Genomic DNA, 18,817 nt, shown 5'->3' on the forward strand with positions numbered 1-18,817 from the left:
GAGGGAGGTGACTAATGGTGTTCCTCAAAGAGTGATCTTGGGGCCAATCTTACTCAATCTTTGTATTAATGACCCTGGCACAAAACGTAGGAGTGGGCTGCTGAAACTTGCTGGTGATACAAAGTTGGGAGGCATCGTCAATACAGAGGAGGGCTGGACTATTAGGCAGGAAGATCTGGATGACCTTGAAGCCTGGAGTGACAGAAATGGGAGGAAATTCAATAGTGCAGAGTCATGCACTTAGGGTCTAATAAGAAGAATTTCTACTACCAGCCAGGGCCTCATCGGTTGGAAGCAGGAGGAGGAGAGAGCCCTGGGTGTGATATGCAGCAGTGAAAAAGGCAAATGCAATCCTAGGATGTATCAGTAGGGAGAGAGAAGTATTAATACCATTGTACAAGGCACTGGGGAGACCTCAACTGGAAGACTATGTCCAATTCCTGTCACCCATGTTCAAGAAAGGTGAATTCAGACTGGACCAGGTGCAGAGAAGAGCTACTACAATGATCAGGGGACAGGAGGGCCTGCCTTAGGGGACTGGAATAGCTTGGCTTGTTTAGCCTAGGAAAAAGAAAGCTGAGCGGGGCTATGATTGCTCTCTATAAATACATTGGGGGTGGGAGGGGATACCAGGAATGGGGAAGAGCTATTGAAGCTAAAGGATAATGTTGACACAAGAATAAATGGATATAAACTGGCCGTGAACAAGCTGGAAATTAGAAGAAGGTTTCTAACCGTCTGGAACAGCCTCCCCTTAGGAACTGGGGGCTGGGAGCAAACAATTTTAAGAGCGAGCTGGACAAATGCAGGAGTGTGATTGTATGATGGGGTTGCGTGTGGTGATAGGGGCAGGGCTCAGCAGCCCTAGGGCTCACTTCTTATGTCCCTAAAAGCTCATGCTTCAATGTTTCTGCAGGCTGCCTGTAGGGGTCAGGAAAGGATTCTCCTGCTTACCCCTGCAATGTATTCTCTGATTTTTTGTTTTGTTTTATATCACCTTCCTCTGACATATCAGGGATGGCCATGGCTGGGGATGGGGCATTGGACAGGGAGGGCCAGACCTCTGAGGTGGCATCCAGCATTCTCTCAGGTGCTTGGCTGGCTGGTTCTCGCTCACCTGCTCAAGGTCTCCCTGATAGCTGTATTTGGGTGTGATAGGTTCCCCCACACACACTTTGAGGTGCCACCTGATCATAGAAACATAGAATATCAGGGTTGGAAGGGACCTCAGGAGATCATCTAGTCCAACCCCCTGCTCAAAGCAGGACCAATCCCCAATGTACTGGGGTACAACTGAGCCCACCTGTTTCACCAGACTGGGCTCCCTCACCCTGTCCTGCTCAGTCTCCTCTAGCACACACACACAGGTAGGGACATGCCCAGCTGCAGAAAGACACAGACACTGAAATCAGTACTGCATGGGAAGGCTTTCAGCTAGCCCAGCACTCAAGTGCACTCCCACTCTGGAGAGTAAACCCAAAATTGTATTGTTTTGCGCTGCACTGAGAACTGTACAGCGTAAGCTAATTGAAATTTGCCCCCTCCCTCAATGGGGAGAGAGAGATGCACAGCTTATCCCCCCCCCCCCCCCCCATTATGAATTCCACAAACTGGTTTAGAGAATAAACAAAAACAACTTTATTAACTACAAAAGATAGATTTTAAGTGATTATAAGGGATAGCAAACAAATGAACGCAGATTACAGAACAAATAGAACACACAAATTAAGATTGATACATTAAAGAAACTGGTTACAAGTAGTAATTTCTCACCTTAAAGGCCGGACACCTTTTCCAGCCTGGGCTCAGCTCTTCCAACATTGATATGAGCTGTGTTTACATTGAATTCTTTGTGAGGCCAAAATTATTGAGGCATGCTTTGGCCCCAGCCAAAAACTTAGTCCATACTTTGTGAAACACTTAAGTGATTCCAGGGTTTGGTCTATGTGTTGACTTAACATAGCTGTGATGGGTTGGATCACAGAACCCCCCCCTTGGGGCTGTCAACTGATGTGCCAAGACTACCTCTGCCCCTGCTTTCCCTGCCAGATTGGGACCCCAGCACCCTGTCTTGCTGAGCCAGACACGCCCGTCTGCTCCAACACAGACCCAGGGTCTGAACCACGTGCCCCAAAGCTGCAGACTTAACTGAAAGCAACTTAAGAAGTGTTCCTGTCTTTAACACTCAGATCCCCAACTCCCAATGGGGTCCAAACCCCAAATAAATCCATACAGGGTAAACTCATAAATTGTTCGCCCTCTATAACACTGATAGAGAGATATGTACGGCTATTTGCCTCCCCCCCCCCCCCCAGGTATTAATACATACTCTGGGTTAATAAGTAAAAAGTGATTTTATTAAATACAGAAAGTAGGATTTAAGTGGTTCCAAGTAGTAACAGACAGAACAAAGTGAATTACCAAGTAAAATAAAATAAAACATGCAAGTCTAAGCCTAGTACAGTAATAAAACTGAATACAGATAAAATCTCACCCTCAGAGATGTTTCAATAAGTTTCTTTCACAGACTGGACGCCTTCCGAGTCTGGGCACAATCCTTTTCCCTAGTATAGCCCTTGTTCCAGCTCAGGTGGTAGCTAGGGGATTTCTCACGATGGTCGCCCCCTTTGTTCTGTTCCACCCACTTATATATCTTTTGCATAAGGCAGGAATCCTTTGTCTCTCTCTGGGTTCCCACCTGTCCTTCTAAATGGAAAAACACCAGGTTAAAGATGAATTCCAGTTCAGGTGATATGATCACATGTCACTGTAAGACTTCATTACCCACTTGCCAGCACACACCTATACAGGAAGACTTACAAGTAAAACAGAGCCATCTACAGTCAATTGTCCTGGTTAATGGGAGCTATCAAGATTCCAAACCACCATTAATGGCCCACACTTTGCATAATTACAATAGGCCCTCAGAGTTATATTTCATATTTCTAATTTCAGGTACAAGAATGATACATTCATACAAATAGGATGAACACACTCAGTAGATTATCAGCTTTGTAATGATACCTTACAAGAGACCTTTTTCATGAAGCGTATTCCAGTGACATAATATTCACACTCATTAGCATATTTTTCTAAAATCATATAGAGTGCAACGTCACAATAGCCATTAACGTTTTTCAGAGAGCACTTACTCTGGTATTCAGCCATGAAGGCTGTGAGGTGTTGTACCTCAGTTTCCCTTTGTGCACAGCAGTTCAAGCTTGTAGTGGTTTTTCTGCTGTGGAAAGTTTTAGAAATCTGTCTGTGCATTAGCTGTGAAGCCTCAACATCATTAGGCTTTTTAACACATAGTGTGTTCTTGTTGAACCAAACAACATAATTATAAGGCTTTCTATTATGTACCAGTCTTAACATGTTCAAGGGCTTTTCCAAAAGACCATGCACATTGTACATTTTTATAGTTCTTCGTATCAGCAACAAGTTAGTTACAATCATCACCAATAACATTAACATCAGTTCTATCACGTGTACATTGACAATTATTTTTGTCATGCCAAGCCTTTGGTTTAGACAAATCATTCTTTAGGTCAGCTTGTTCCATATCCCTATTGAATCTTTGTAGCTTTTTCTTGACCTCAGGGTCTTCCTTAGCATAGGCTTTCGGTTTAACCATTTCCTTGGGGTTTGGGTATTTTAGGGTTAACAGGTGGCTTTTATTTGCAAGGTTTAATCCTTCCCTTCCTCCCTGTCCAGTAGGGTCAAAATCTGAACTCTTTTGTGTAACAGAATCCATTGGCTGGCTGGGTGCGTCCTCTTTGCTAATGGCTATGGGCAAGTCTTTCTCCCCCCAGTCATTCAAGTAATTTGCATCAATACAGACACTAGCTTGTTTACCGGTTTTCAAATCCTCAAGCTTTACCAATTTCAAGGCTGGACTCTGTCTTAAAGAGATACCATCCTTTTTCACTAGCATGTTAGACTCAAGGTTCTTTTCTCCTTCCATTACCAACCTCTGCTTCCACATGGAATCAGATGTCAAGTCCACTAAGAGACTACAAGACATATCCAAAATATCTAGAGATGAGAGTTTACCTGCCATCCCCTGTATTCTCGAGAGATTAACTGCACAACTGTCCTCTTGCTCTGAAGATTCAGCTGTCCTGTTGTCCCTCTGAACCTGAGATACAGACTGTTTATTCAAAGAATAAACATGAAGACAGTCCTGTCCCAACACCATTGTCTCCCCTTCAAGCTGGTTAAGCTTATAGGGCTGTTTAAACTCCCTAACAATTTTTATTCCATCTGAAATCTCAAAGCTACCCACCATGGGTTCTTTCAAAACAAATTCAGTGGATTCATTTTCATTTGAAAGACTTTGGCCACTAGGCACCAACACACGTTCCTCAGAAGAGAGACTGTTTACTATCAACAATGGCCCATTAAGAATCAATGGAAACAATTCCTTGTCACAGACTTCAAAGACTTCACCAAGAAATTTCTTTCCTTCTGCAATATCCTGCACTGCGACATATTCTTTCTGAGCTTTATTTATGTCCAGAACCAACTTTGGCACAACAGACAAATCACCAAACTCCTTCTGAGTTTCACATACATCCAGAATCACCTCTGGCCCATCAGGAGGATTTTCACACAACCCCCTTTCAGGTAAACTGCTAGACTTCATAGTCACAAGATTAGAAGCGTACTCTTTCTTGTTACAAGTTTCCAGACTGTCAGCAGGTAACAGCCAAATTACCTTCCTGCTTTCCTTGTGCCCTGGCTATGATATCACCCTGATCAGACAAGGTTGTCATATCTTTACCTAGCAACACATTAGCAACAGGCAAAATAGAAGCACCAGAATCACTTGGTCTCTGGGAGCTATTTATGACATTAACTGGATGCAACCTAGTTACAATGTCATCATCCCTAGCAGACACAAATTCAGGACCACTTCCTTCCTGGGCTTTAGTTGTATCCAGAATCAATTCTGGGTCAACTGATAAATTTTCAACCATCATAGGCTGACAGGCTTCTTCTGTCTGCTTTTCAGACAGAAAAGAGCTGGAGAAACATCCCCTTTTAACAGATAAACAGCTTGGGATATCCTTTCCTTTGTCCCAGCACACACGGCTATTCACAGACAACTGCTTGGAGATTGGGGTAGCTCCCTTCATGGGCAAGTCATTACCCCTAACAGACACAGGAACATTTCCTTCACTGTCGCAATTCTCCACACTGGTAACAGGTAAGGTATGGGGTACTCATGTTCCACTAACCTGGCCTTCCCAAACTGCTGATTGGACAAAGCCATCAGCTCAGAAGGCTGCCTCTGCTCATCTAAACTTTCTTTGCCTTCCCCTCCCTTAACAGAAAAACTGCTATTTTCCACAAAGAGTGTCTTATTACACTGAGCTACCTTAAGCACATCACTTTTACCTGGGCCAGGCTGACTTCCCCAAGCTTTACTAGCCAACGTTCCATCACCCATAAAAAAGTTACCCCTTTCTTCCTCAATTAGGGCTTTAACCCAACTTTAATTTGCTTTAGAGAAACATCTTCCTGAACCTTATCTAATGCCAGATTCACTTCTGAGATACCAGACAGACAATTAGGAATTTTTTCCACATATGCACTGCTTCTTTGCACAGATAAACAGCCATCTCCCTCGGACAAACATTTGGAGAAACCCTCCATAGGCAAATCCTTGCTCCTAGTAGACACAGGTTCAGGATTATTTCTTTCCTGTGACTGGTTTTTGTCATCAACTTGACTGAACAAAGTTTTAATATCATCCCCAATCAAAAGATCCTTAGGCAGTAACTTCCTCACACCAGCTATAACTTCATGTTTAACACCATTCCATTCAAGATGGATTCTGGCTAAGGCACCCGTACGGTAAACTCATAGAGGATCACAATATTCACTCTCTGATTTGGTAAATCTTCCTCTGACAAAATCTGTTTTAACAACAGTGATGTTAGAAGCTATAATTTGCCCTAAACCACTTTTCCCGTTGACTTTTACATTCTCTGCACAAGTTATGGGGTTACCTTCACCTGAGCTCACAGTAAAAGCATTTACCTAAAAGGTGGCAGTGGTGGAGTAAATGTGGTTACACACAGACAGCTGCTTAGATTCAAACGATATACCAACATTGTTACAGACTGGATAGATTCTATCCCCATCTTTGTTGTTGAGAGGAGCTGATTTTTCAGGATGATAAAGTTCCTGTTGTTCGTTTAGTCTCTCGAGTTGGAGCTTAAGTCTGTCCACTTTTGCCTTAGCTTCTAGTTCCTGCAATCGAATATCTGCCATTCTCTGTTCATGTTCAAACACAGGCAGCAGCTTCTCTCAGCAGCTTCTCCTTTATCAGCTCTTTTTTGCTTTTGTTCAAGTTCTAGCTGCTGGTTTTTCACTGCAAGCGTTTTTGCTGGGTCTGCTTCCTTATCCCTGGCAATTAACAGATTTTTCAGTTCCTGCTCTGGGGTCCTTTGCTTAAAATACAACCCTCTCTGTAAGCACAATTCTTCCAGGCTTTTTCTGACAGGATCTTGATCATGGGTCACTCACTGTAACTGCTTTTTAACCCTTAAACTCTCCAATATCAAAATTAAATTTTGACAAGCATCTGGTTCTGATCCAAAAACCCAATTAACCTGTGGTAATGTGCATTCAAGCACGACTACACCACTGTGACTGGGGTCCTAGTGGGGAGCCAGCCATGGTCACTCAATTAGGGTGAACTGCAAAGAATGGGGCAGCCAACCCCCCAAAAGCTGGTGAATATTCCAATACTTGGATTTACCAAGCCAGCATAAAATAGCTTCTTTATTACCTTCCAATTACTCAGAATTCCAAACAACACAGTTCCCTTGAAGTGACCCAGCCTCAGGCCTCCATCCAGGTACCCACGTCAAATATGATGATTTCTGAAAATCTTATTTCATCATATAAAAGAAAAGGATCTCAAATCTCAAAGGATCGGACCCATTACCTCCCAGGATAATTCATGTTTCAGATCTTGCCCAAATACACGCTACAGCCAATTCTTATTAGCTAAACTAAAATGTATTAAAAAAACAAAAGAGAGAGAGTATGGTTAAAAGATCAATATACATACAGACATGAGTTCAATTCACCGAGGTTCAAATTCATAGGAGAGATGGTGAGCTTTGTAGTTGCAAAGAGTTCCTTTAGAATTCAGTTCATAGGTTATAGTCCAACGTCCAAATCTCATATTCAGGGTGTAACAGCATAACTGGGACCTCAGTCTTGCGACTCAAACTTCTCCTGAAGAAGCTCAAGCAGAGTTAAGATGACAGAATCAAGACCCAAGGATCTTTGATACAATTTCATGTCTTTTCACAAGTTGGAATTCCTCAGGGAACGAAAGGTCATTAGGATGACTTTGAAGGAGGTCCATCACCGGTACTTAGCTATACGAATTAACATAAGGCCATTTGCTTGTTCCTCCACCATTCACAGATTATTTGCTATACATTTCAAATGTATACAGAGATGAATACAGAGATATCCCATGTTTACAATTCATTTAAATGCTAGGATGTTCTTTTGACCTCTGAATTATCAGAATCCAGCATAGACAGGGACTGCTGATTACATTGTGGACCCTACTCATACCTATGTAAATACACAAAACCACAAACATTATCTCCCCATATGTCTTTTGAGGGTTATTTATTTTACAGGATGTTTAATCCTTTCTAGCCATGCGTCACACCCGGTTTAATGCTGATTACCGATTCCCAGCTGAAACTGCAGCGGCTATTAGAGGATGTGGAAAGGAATACCCGCCGGGGCCAGGACAGGACTAGTCAATGCTCCTAGAGGTGTGTTGGGATCTTTAATGATAGCCTGAGAGTACTAAAATCTCATTCCATGGGCAAGTTAGTGATAGAAATGGAAGGGGGTGGGTGTCATGTCAGTGTGTTACCCTCTGTGGCGCAGTGGGGGCAACTTGTTCCCCACCCCCTCACCCCAGGTCCTTGATTGGTGGAAATGTTGATAATACGTCATTGGAAATGAGTCAAGCAGGGGGTTGTTCGAAAGCCTGTTCACCCATGAATACAAAGGTACCAACCATGACAAATCTAGAACAATTGCACAGATGTATATTTGAGAATGTTTAAACATCAGCATTTATGAAATTCTACTTTCTGCAGGGATGCATTGCTCACATGTAAAGTGACACTGGGCTTTGGTAATCCTCAGGAAGTTAGCTTTGGCATGTAGGAGTGAAAACATATATTTGTCAGTGTTGTCCCTCTTTAGGCCACCAACACGATATGCTTTGTTGCCCTGATCTTCATCTGTGCCGTACTCGCACGTCTCCATACAAAGCAGGCTGCTGGCCAAACTTTTGCAGGGTGGTGAGCATCTGGTGTTGGCACATGAGCATTTGGTTAGGTGAAGGATTGATTGTGGAGTGCATGGTGTTTCATACATAACTGGTGTGATCAGTTCATTCTCTAAGACCCATCTCTGCCCAATAGGAGAGGGTAGTTTTGGATGCGCTTGATCATCCTGGAGCCATTTCATTGCTTGATAATTTGCCCGCTTGATAGCAGGTATAAATGCACCCCTTGTCAGTGGCAGTTTTTCTTCATTTGTCTGTTTCTTGGAAGATGTCCACCGGTGTGGCTCTGCAAGTGTCGTAATGTTGGTAAATTTGGTAAACTTCAAATGGTAAACTTGGCATACGGACGCCTCCGGTGCATTTATCAGTCACTCATCAGTGACAGTCTCGGCCATTCTGAGCCCCTTCCAAGAGAGGAGAGAGACTTCGGAGGCTGAATCAAATGCCTTTCAGGAAGATAATTTGGTCTTTCCAGCCAACCTTCCAGTAGCGTCACACCTGGAAGGGTGTGGAAACCTGGCAGTGCGGCCGCTTTGCATGGTCCAAGTGATAGGTCTGAGGGATATACTGTAGTTGTTTCTGATTTTTTTTTTACCTTTTGATGCAACAGATTACAAACATTCTTGGTACAGGGCTCGATGTGATCTGCAATGTCATATGCATGGGTGTCTTTTAGGTCTTGATTTTACTTTCCGTGCATCATTTTTGCTAAGAGTGACTGCTTCATACAGCTGCTCACCTGTCTCACATGTTGAAACTGTGCTTAATGGATGCTTTTTGGTTTCTGGCTTACTGCAGAAGAAGCAGGTGTTCTTCTCGAAACACATGTCGTGGGACCTAATATAAGGCGCGTCTTGCCCACAGCTGGCCTTTGTCTCAATGTCTTCAACCTTTTCTTGATGCTTGATGTACTTCCTCTCCAAGCTGGCCAAGTTCAGTTTATGAGTGCATGTAAAGTGACCCAGAGCTTTGTGGCTAGCCAGGTTCTCCACCGTGGTATTTGCCAAAGATTCAGCTACTAGTCAGTACTCTTTGTCTTCCCATTGATGCCTAAAACCAATCAAGACCAAAGTAAAAGCAAGGATTTTGGAATAAATTCCTTTGGGATTGTAATTAATCATGTTAATGCACATTAGGTATGTGCATATCATTTGCAGATGGATTCCAGTAACTTCTGCTGGATGCTGACATCTTAACCAGTGCCTCCTGTTCCAGCTGTCCTGTAGTGATTCAAGTGTGAGTACCAGCCTCAGGGCAGACTGTGAAGAAGCAAGTCACAAACCCCACATTGGCTGTGAATGCTATACTTAGCTTTCACCAACCATTGATTAAGTGTAAACTCCTGATAGCCTATAACAGCCTAACCATGGAGTCACAGACAGTCCTCTTGGGTACTGTAACCTATCTCACCACGCACATAAGCTTACCTTTTGTGATAGAGGGTCCCTTACCCCAAACATCCCAGCAATATTCAGGTTACACCCAGTCCCAAAGGACAGGTCACTTGCACTTTAGATCTCACATCAAAGACCAGGTTTGTAGCCAATCCTAAATAACCTATCCAAAGATTAACTAGGAAAAGGAAAGCCAGAAACTGGGAATGGATGACAGGGGATGGATCACTTGACGATTATTTGTTCTGTTCATTTCCTCTGAAGCACCTGGCATTGGCCGCTGTTGGAAGACAGGATACTGAGCTAGATGGACCTTTGGTCTGACCCAGTATGGCCATTCTTATGTTCTTATGAGAGTTATTTACAAGGTTAAAGAAGGTAAACATAGACACACAAATGAGTTCCAATCTTAAGTTTCAAAAAGTAATAGAAGCTTCTAGGACAAGCAAGTTCTATATATCCTTTAGGGCTAACCCAGACCAAGCCCTGGGGATCTTTCGCTTATGCTTAGTAATCCTTGCCCCTCGGGGTACGTCTACACAGGGATCAAAATCCCACAGCGGGCCCAGGTCAGATGACTTGGGCTTGCAGGGCTCGGACTCTGGGCCTGAAAGATTGCTGTACAGGTATTCGGGCTCAGACTGGAGACCAAGTTCTAGGACACTGCGAGGGTCGAGGTCCCAGAGCTTGGGCTCCAGCCTGAGCCCAAACATCTCCACCGCAATTTTTAGCCCCGCAGCCCGAGCCCTGTGAACCTGAGTCAGCTGACCTAGGCCAGCTATGGCCGTGTCGCAGGTCTTTTGTCCTCTGTGTCGACATACCCCGAGAGTCCAAGAAACATAAAAGACACAGTTCCTCCTTGTTGGGGCTTTTTATTTCTTCCCCCTTTCTACTTTGAGTTGCAAATTCAGCTCTTGGGAGGAACTGACTTGCACGTCTCCTCTTTGCTGACTGCTTTCCATCCCCGCAGCCCGTAAAGTCTTTTGTCCTCTGATGTTCCACAACAGTTGGGTGTCACTGGGCCTTCTGTGTGGGGCAGGAGATAACGCCTCCTGCTGGAGACTGATATTTCACACTAATTAGTGTCTCTTTCCTTGCTGGTGACTTACAGACGCTTTCAATGCAAATGTTTCAGTATTACCTTACAATAGGGGATATGGCTGTTATAAATGAGATTAATGCAGGCAGCCGTTTACAAGCCTTCAATAAAGTCTAATCACTAAGCACATTGTTATAACTCTAATACCTATTTTAACAATACTAACCTACAGGGGAGCCAGACTAATTCCAGCTGTGTGTTTGTCAGCATTCTGCTGAGACATGGGGCCTTTGGATGAGTTGTCCCCTGGTCTGCCAGCATCACGCTCATTGCAACTCTTGTGACATCGTATACAAAGCTGGTAATCAATACCACTGAACTGCTTTTTTTTGTGCTGATGATGGCAAATCAACTTTAAGCACTCCTTCCATTTATAGTAATCTGCACCATTAAAAAAATTAAGCCAGCATCATGTTCGGAGCATTAACTGGTAACATGATACTGTCAGGTGAGGGCCGCAGTTTAGCTTTGGGAGGGCTGCAGGTTTGACATGCCTGTGTTAAGGTATAATTTAAAAAACCCTTGATTTAAAAAAAAAAGAACGAGGAGTACTTGTGGCACCTTAGAGACGAACAAATGTATTTAAGCATAAGCTTTCGTGGGCTAAAACCCACTTCATCGGATGCATGCAGTGGAAAATAAAGTAGGAAGATATATATATATACACACAAATGTCTGTAAGCCCCCCAACCTGAAGCAAATACTCACCAGCAACCACACACCACACAGCAAAAACACTAACCCAGGAACCTATCCTTGTAACAAAGCCCATTGCCAACTCTGTCCACATATCTATTCAAGTGACACCATCTTAGGACCAAATCACATCAGCCACACCATCAGGGGCTTGCTCACCTGCACATGTGATATATGCCATCATGTGCCAGCAATGCCCTCTGCCATGTACACTGGCCAAACTGGACAGTCTCTACGCAAAAGAATAAATGGACACAATCAGACATCAAGAATTATAACATTCAAAAACCAGTCGGAGAACACTTCAGCCTCCCATGTCACTCAATAATAGACCTAAAAGTGGCAATAGTACATCAAAAAAACTTCAATAAGAGACTCCAAGGAGAAACTGCTGAATTGGAATTAATTGGAATTTACAAATTAGACACCATTAAATTAGGCTTAAATAAAGACTGCACGTGGATGGGTCATTACACAAAGTAGAACTATTCCCCCTACTGTTACTCACACCGTCTTGTCAATTGTTGGAAATGGGCCATCCTGATTATCACTACAAAAAATTTTTTCTCCTGCTGACCACCTTAACTGATTACTTTCATTATAGTTGGTATGGCAACACCCATTTTTTCATGTTCTCTGTGTGTATATATATATCTCTTCCTACTGTATTGTCCACTACATGCATCTGATGAAGTGGGCTGTAGCCCACGAAAGCTTATGCTTAAATAAATTTGTTAGTCTCTATGGTGCCACAAGGACTCCTCGTTCTTTTTGCCGATACAGACTAACATGGCTACCACTGATTTTTAAACATTTTCTTGGATGTATATTTGCATAATTGTTGTAGGTTTGTCATGTTTGGTACCACTGTGTTCATGGGAGAAAGGGCTTTCCAATGATCCCCAACCTGACCCATTTCCAGTGACAGTGCATTATCAAAATTTCCCCTAACCTGGCGACCTGGAGTTGAGAATAGGGGCAGGGTGGGCAGCGAGCGCCCTGCCTACGCCACAGCGGGTGACACTGTGAAATTATGATTCCGTAGATTTCCCTTCCTATCGTTAACTTGCTCACGGAATTACACATGCTGCCATGACATGACCACCAATAGTCAGGACCTTGGGTTATAAACAAAAGAGTCTACCTCTAGCAACACAGCGCCCCCTAGAGATGCTCTGGGGCATTCATTGGCCTGAAAAAGGGCCGTTTGATACTCTCCACTCCAGGTTCATACCATGCCAAGCTTGTAAAATTTGATAGAATCACCAGCTCTGCCTGGCCTCTTCTGCGGCAAGAGAGACCACGTTTTCCACCAACGGCCCAGCCACCTTTCTGAGTCAGCCTATAAAGAACCTCAGCGCTGACCTCTCTTGGTGAGCGGATGAGCCAGGCAGCACAGTTACTGCAGAGAGTAGGAGATGAGAGAGCCGGGCTCCACCTGTTCCACCACCAGAGGCCAATCCCCCACAGCTGCTGCTGATGTGGATGGGAGCAGCAGGTGCCTCACTCCCCTTACTTTCTCTTCCCTCTGTAACAGTAGAGCTAATAAGGCTCACACCCTGTCCGGGAGGGAGGGAATTAATTCGCAAATGACTGGACATCATTTTGGGAAAAGAACTTCTCCTGAGTGGTGCCAAGGATTGGCAAAATGCTTAAAGAATCTCGTAAATGTCTGTAAATGAGTGCCAACATCGGGGGCGGCTCCAGGCACCAGCGCAGCAAGCGCATGCCTGGGGTGGCAAGCCTCAGGGGGCGGCCTGCCGGTCGCCATGAGGGCAGTAGTCAGGCTGCCTTTGGCGGCTTGCCTGCGGGAGGTCCGCCGGACCCGTGGATTCGGCTGCAATTCGGCAGCGGGTATGCTGAAGCCGCAGGACCAGCGGACCTCCCGCAGGCATGCCGCCGAAAGCCACCTGACTACCGGGCTTGGGGCGGCAAAACACATAGAGCCGCCCCTGGTCAATATCCTGGCTGGGATTTTCAAAACTGCTGAAGTGTTATACAGGTGGTCAGTCTGATGATCGCAACGATCCCTTTTGGTCTTGGAATCTATAAAGGTGAATTCCCTTTAAAGGCACCACTTCATTGTTCCTTGCCTTTATGAATATTACCCTGGTCCTACCATGGCCTGGAAGTGGAGCTTTCACACCGGATGGAGGCTTGGCCAAAGCGTGCAGCATGCGAAGGCACAGGGTTTTCAAAACCACTGTGAGCCAGAAGCAAACCTCCCCTGCTTCCCTTCTTGCAACTTGGGAAAGTCTCCCGCCTCTGTGTCTGGCCATGCTATTGACACTGGAACAGGAATCATAGACTATTAGGGTTGGAAGAGACCTCAGGAGGTCATCTAGTCCAATCCTCTACTCAAAGCAGGACCAACACCCACTAAATCATCCCAGCCAGGGCTTTGTCAAGCTGGACCTTAAAAACCTCTAAGGATGGAGATTCCACCACCTCCCTAGGTAACCCATTCCAGTGCTTCACCACCTCCAGTGAAATAGTGTTTCCTAATATCCTACCTAGACCTCCCCCACTGCAACTTGAGACCATTACTCCTCGTTCTGTCATCTGCCACCACTGAGAACAGCCGAGCTCCATCCTCTTTGGAACCCCCCTTCAGGTAGTTGAAGGCTGCTATCAAATCCCCCCTCACTCTTCTCTTCTGCCAACTAAATAAGCCCAGTTCCTTCAGCCTCTCCTCGTAAGTCATGTGCCCCATCCTCCTAATCATTTTCATTGCCCTCCGCTGGACTCTTCCAGGAAGACAATGACTCTAACTAAATGAGCAATGCTTTATACTGTTGGGATTCTCCCTGTGAGATCTTTTCATGCACAACACATCCTCCATATACAAAGTGATTTTACTTTTTGGAATGAGAGGCAGGAATTAGAAGATGACATCTGCATCACTGGAGTGTTCCTGAGAGCATAAAACTGGAATGTTTCGTAGCACGCAGCGGAGAAGCATTGTCTAACCCCCTCCTCTGAACTCACAGTGAAGAGGTGAAAGAACAGGCAGCGAGGGATGCTGCTGCACTACAAGGGTAAGGCATAGCAGAGCCAAAAGTGAGCCATCTGTGCTGCTCTTGACCCATGTGCATACTAGGCCAATCTGCCCTGAAATCTACTCATTCTCTTGTGCTCAGGGCCGGCTCCAGGCACCAGACGAGAAAGCACGTGCCTGGAGCGGCACATTGTAAGGGGCAGCATTCCGGCCAATCTTGGGCACATTCAGGCCGCCCTGCCGTGGTTGTTTTTTGTTTTGCTTTGGCAGCCTGGTCCGCAACTCCGGACAGCTCCCCGCGCTCCGCCAGTCCCAGCCCAGCCCTGCAGGGGCACGGACCCCGACCCGGGGGGGGCAGGAACTAGCGATCCCCACGGCTCACCGTGCTGCCGGGCTCCCCGGGACGCACCACTCCCCGCCGCCTGCACCGGCCTCCGCCTCCCGCACCGGCCTCCGCCTCCTGCGCCGCTCAGAGCCCGGCCCGACCGAGCCGCCTTTAAAGGAGCGGCTAAGCCAGCACCTCCTGCAGCCCCTGGGGGCTCCGCCTGCCCAGCCGGGAGAGGCACCCCAAGGCCGGAGCCGGGAGCCCCTCTCGCCTGGCTGCGAGCGGGCTGCAGCGCCTGGCTGCCCACGGGCAGGGGGAGCAGACGGGCGCCCCCCTTCACCTCACTGCAAGCCGCCTCCACGCGCTCCCTGCGGCTGCCATTTTTGGGGGTTTTTTTTGCTTCAGCAGTCCGGCCACCCTTTTTTTTTTTTTTTGCTTGGGGCGGCGAAAAAGCTAGAGCCAGCCCTGCTTGTGCCGGTTGCAGCTGACCACTGGCCAGTGGTGCAAATGGCACTGGGAAGTGGTGTGCACAAGCAAACCAGGCAGGAGTGACGGCACTTCCCTGCTGACTGGGTGAAATGGCCCATATCCACAGGGCACAGCAAGTCTTGTTGCTCATCATGTGTTATTTTTTAAAAACCCTCCTTGGAAACAGCTTTATTTCCTAGTACATTTCAAAATCACAACAGGAAGTGACACTGGTTGAAAAGCAAACGCTGCGTGCGTTCGACTAAAACCTGCCCTACTGCTGGGTTGTGTCTGTGAAGTCTTTCAGTGGTTGAAAGAGTCTATTTTCCCTGCCTTCCAACAAAGGGTCATTGCTCAGCAATTGGAACTCCATTGAACTGAGCGGAGCAGGGCTCATTTTTGACCAGCTGAGGATCTAGCCTAACGTCTTCACTCCTGTTTTATCTCTGTCCCTAAAATCAAAGTTGTTGCGGGACTTGCAGGGATTTAAAAACCAAGCCCTCTTGTGCCACCCCCCAGGGTTACGGGTGTCATGCCCTTTTCAAACAGGAAAGTGTGCCCATGCACCTCGCAAGCGTCGCCGCATGTAGATCGGCAGCAAAGTTGAAGATAATAGAATCATAGAATATTAGGGTTGGAAGAGACCTCAGGAGGTCATCTAGTCCAACCCCCTGCTCAAAGCGGGACCAACACCAACTAAATCATCCCAGCCAGGGCTTTGTCAAGCCGGGCCTTAAAAACCTCTAAGGATGGAGAGTCCACCACCTCCCTAGGTAACCCATTCCAGTGCTTCACCACCCTCCTAGTGAAATAGTGTTTCCTAATATCCCACCTAGACCTCACCCACTGCAACTTCAGACCATTGCTTCTTGTTCTATCATCTCCCACCACTGAGAACAGCCAAGCACCGTCCTCTTTGGAACCCCCTTTCAGGTAGTTGAATGCTGCTATCAAATCCCCCCTCACTCTTCTCTTCTGCAGACTAAATAAGCCCAGTTCCCTCAGCCTCTCCTTGTAAGTCATGTGCCCCAGCCCCCTAATCGTTTTCCTTGCCCTCCGCTGGACTCTCTCCAATTTGTCCACATCCCTTCTGTAGTGGGGGCACCAAAACTGGCCACAATACTCCAGGTGTGGCCTCACCAGTGCTGAATAGATCCAAAGCTTAGATCTGGATTGCAAATGTATGTGGCCCAGTGCGTGTTAATATTTATCAAATCAGATTAAGGGGTTGAAAGTGGGTACCACATAGTAGGTGTGTGTTCTTTATGACTTATTTACGTGACTTTTACCCTGCTTGACTTTTCCTTGAAGGACATCGAGCCTGTTCTTCCCTGTGTATTTGTAGGAGGAGGTTTCTTTAGAGCAGCAAAAGAGCTTTCTCTGCCCCTCGGTGAAAGGGGAGAGATGTTGGAATCCCGATCTCGAAGTCCTAGCGTGCGGGGGAGAGGGAGGAGGAAAGGCAGCAGCAGGCATCGTGTTGCAGTGGTCAAAGCCTTGGGGAGATCTCAGTGATCACAACTCTCCTGAGACTGCGGCTGGCGCTGGGCCCCATTGGGCACGGCCGCTCGAAGATCACAGCCATGGAAGCAGCAGAGGCCACAGCCCAACAAGTGACTGAATCAAAATAAAAGACGTTCTTATTTAGTGATGACACCTAGCTCTTATCTAGCACTTTTCACCAGGAGATCTCAAAGTGCTTTAGAGAGGAGGTCAGTCTCATGATCCCCATTTTCCAGAGGAGGCAGCTGAATCACAGAGAGGAGAGGTGACATGCCCAACATTACCCAGCAGATCAGTGGAAGAGTGGGGAACAGAACACAGGTTTCCTGAGTCCCAGCCCAGTGCTCTAGCCACTAGCTCACACTGCCTCCCCAAGAATCTCTTGTTCTTGGCTGAAGGATTGTGGCCCTGTGGCGGAGTGGGAATTTTTCATAATATTTTGGATGAGTATTGTGTGCCTCAGTTTCCCCTATGAACTGCATGGTTAACTAGGGGGGGGGGGCGGATTATTTACTCATTGCACAGATACAGGTGTGACTCACGCCTGGCTATCTGGGGTGCAGGCCCCATGGAGAGTCCCAGAAGACAATTGTCTGGACATTTGGTACCCTAGCAACTGATGACCGTGGATGGCCCACACTCTGCAGGAAGTCAGTCAATTGTGACTAGCTGGAGAATAAAGGGCTAGGAGGAGGATCAGGTGGAGTGGTTAAGTGTGGGCTGCTGAAAGCAGGGAATCTTCTGACCAGGAACTAAGAAAGATTCTGGGGAGAGCTCTGGGTTCTGAACTAACCCTGATGGACTATGCTGTAACTTTCTGTTCTCTGTGATGACCAAGGGCTTTCTACACCGTGTTCCAGACATCTAATAAACCCTTCTGCTTTTACAATGCTGGCTAAGAGTCACTCCATATTAAGTATCAGAGGGGTAGCCGTGTTAGTCTGGATCTGTAAAAAGCAATGAAGAGTCCTGTGGCACCTTATAGACTAACAGATGTATTGGAGCATGGGTATTCACCCATGAAAGCTTATGCTCCAATACATCTGTTAGTCTATAAGGTGCCACAGGACTCTTTCTTACTCCATATTAAGGAAACTTGGGGGGGGGGGGTAAGTCTCCCTCCAGGTTCCAATGCAGGTGGACTTGCTGTAGGGAGCTCACAGCGTGAAGCAGGGGTGCTGAAGTCTCTGATGTTCAGTCCCAGGAAGCAGTAAAACCAAGGCGCTTACCCAGTGAGAGAGTGTGACCCTAAGGGGGCTGACACACTGAAGGGTTCTCCCAGGGACTGTTCCAGAGCCATATGAGAGCACTGGACCTGTGGATCTGTGACAGGCCCTCCCCTCTAGCTCACCAGCAAAGATCACCCCAGGCTCCTTCCAGATAGGGCTGTCATGTGGGGAAGTCTCACGCTGGAAGGTCAGGGATCCCATCCTGGGGAAAAGAAAGTAGAAAGGGAAAGGATCAGGTTGACGGGGCTGATCCATCCCTTCTGGGATCCCAGTGCAGAGGGTGCAGCACTATGGCTTGTACCTGGCCTCCCGGTGGGAGTCTGTTTGTGGGAGGCCTGGCCTGTGACTGACCCAATCAGCAGCTGTTTGGGGCCTAAGTGCGGGAGGCGGCAGGGAGGGCAGCCACCCTCCTGCTTACCGCATTGGCCATGCCACGGATGGAGGGATTCAGTGAAAACACAGGCCCTGCTAGCAGCGCCAACATACAGAAATAAAAACTCTGGTGGCATGAGAAATTACTGCCCGATGAGAAAGCAGCGTGGGTAGCCCCAGAGCATCAGTCCAAGGCAAGGGAGAGGTGGCACCTGCTGCAGACCTGCCACACCAGGGACTGCGGGGTGGCTGCTCACTCATGGGATGGATGATGACAGGGTGCTGGGTGGCTTGAGCTCCCGGGGAGCACAGCTGAGGGAGTCTCCCAAGGCAAGTGCCGGAAATCACTGGGAGGAGCAATCCCGCCCTGGCCTCCCAAGGAGGAAATGGGGGGG

Source organism: Chrysemys picta, chromosome 20, assembly GCF_011386835.1.
Source record: "Chrysemys picta bellii isolate R12L10 chromosome 20, ASM1138683v2, whole genome shotgun sequence".
In the NCBI taxonomy this organism is placed as follows: Eukaryota; Metazoa; Chordata; order Testudines; family Emydidae; genus Chrysemys; species Chrysemys picta.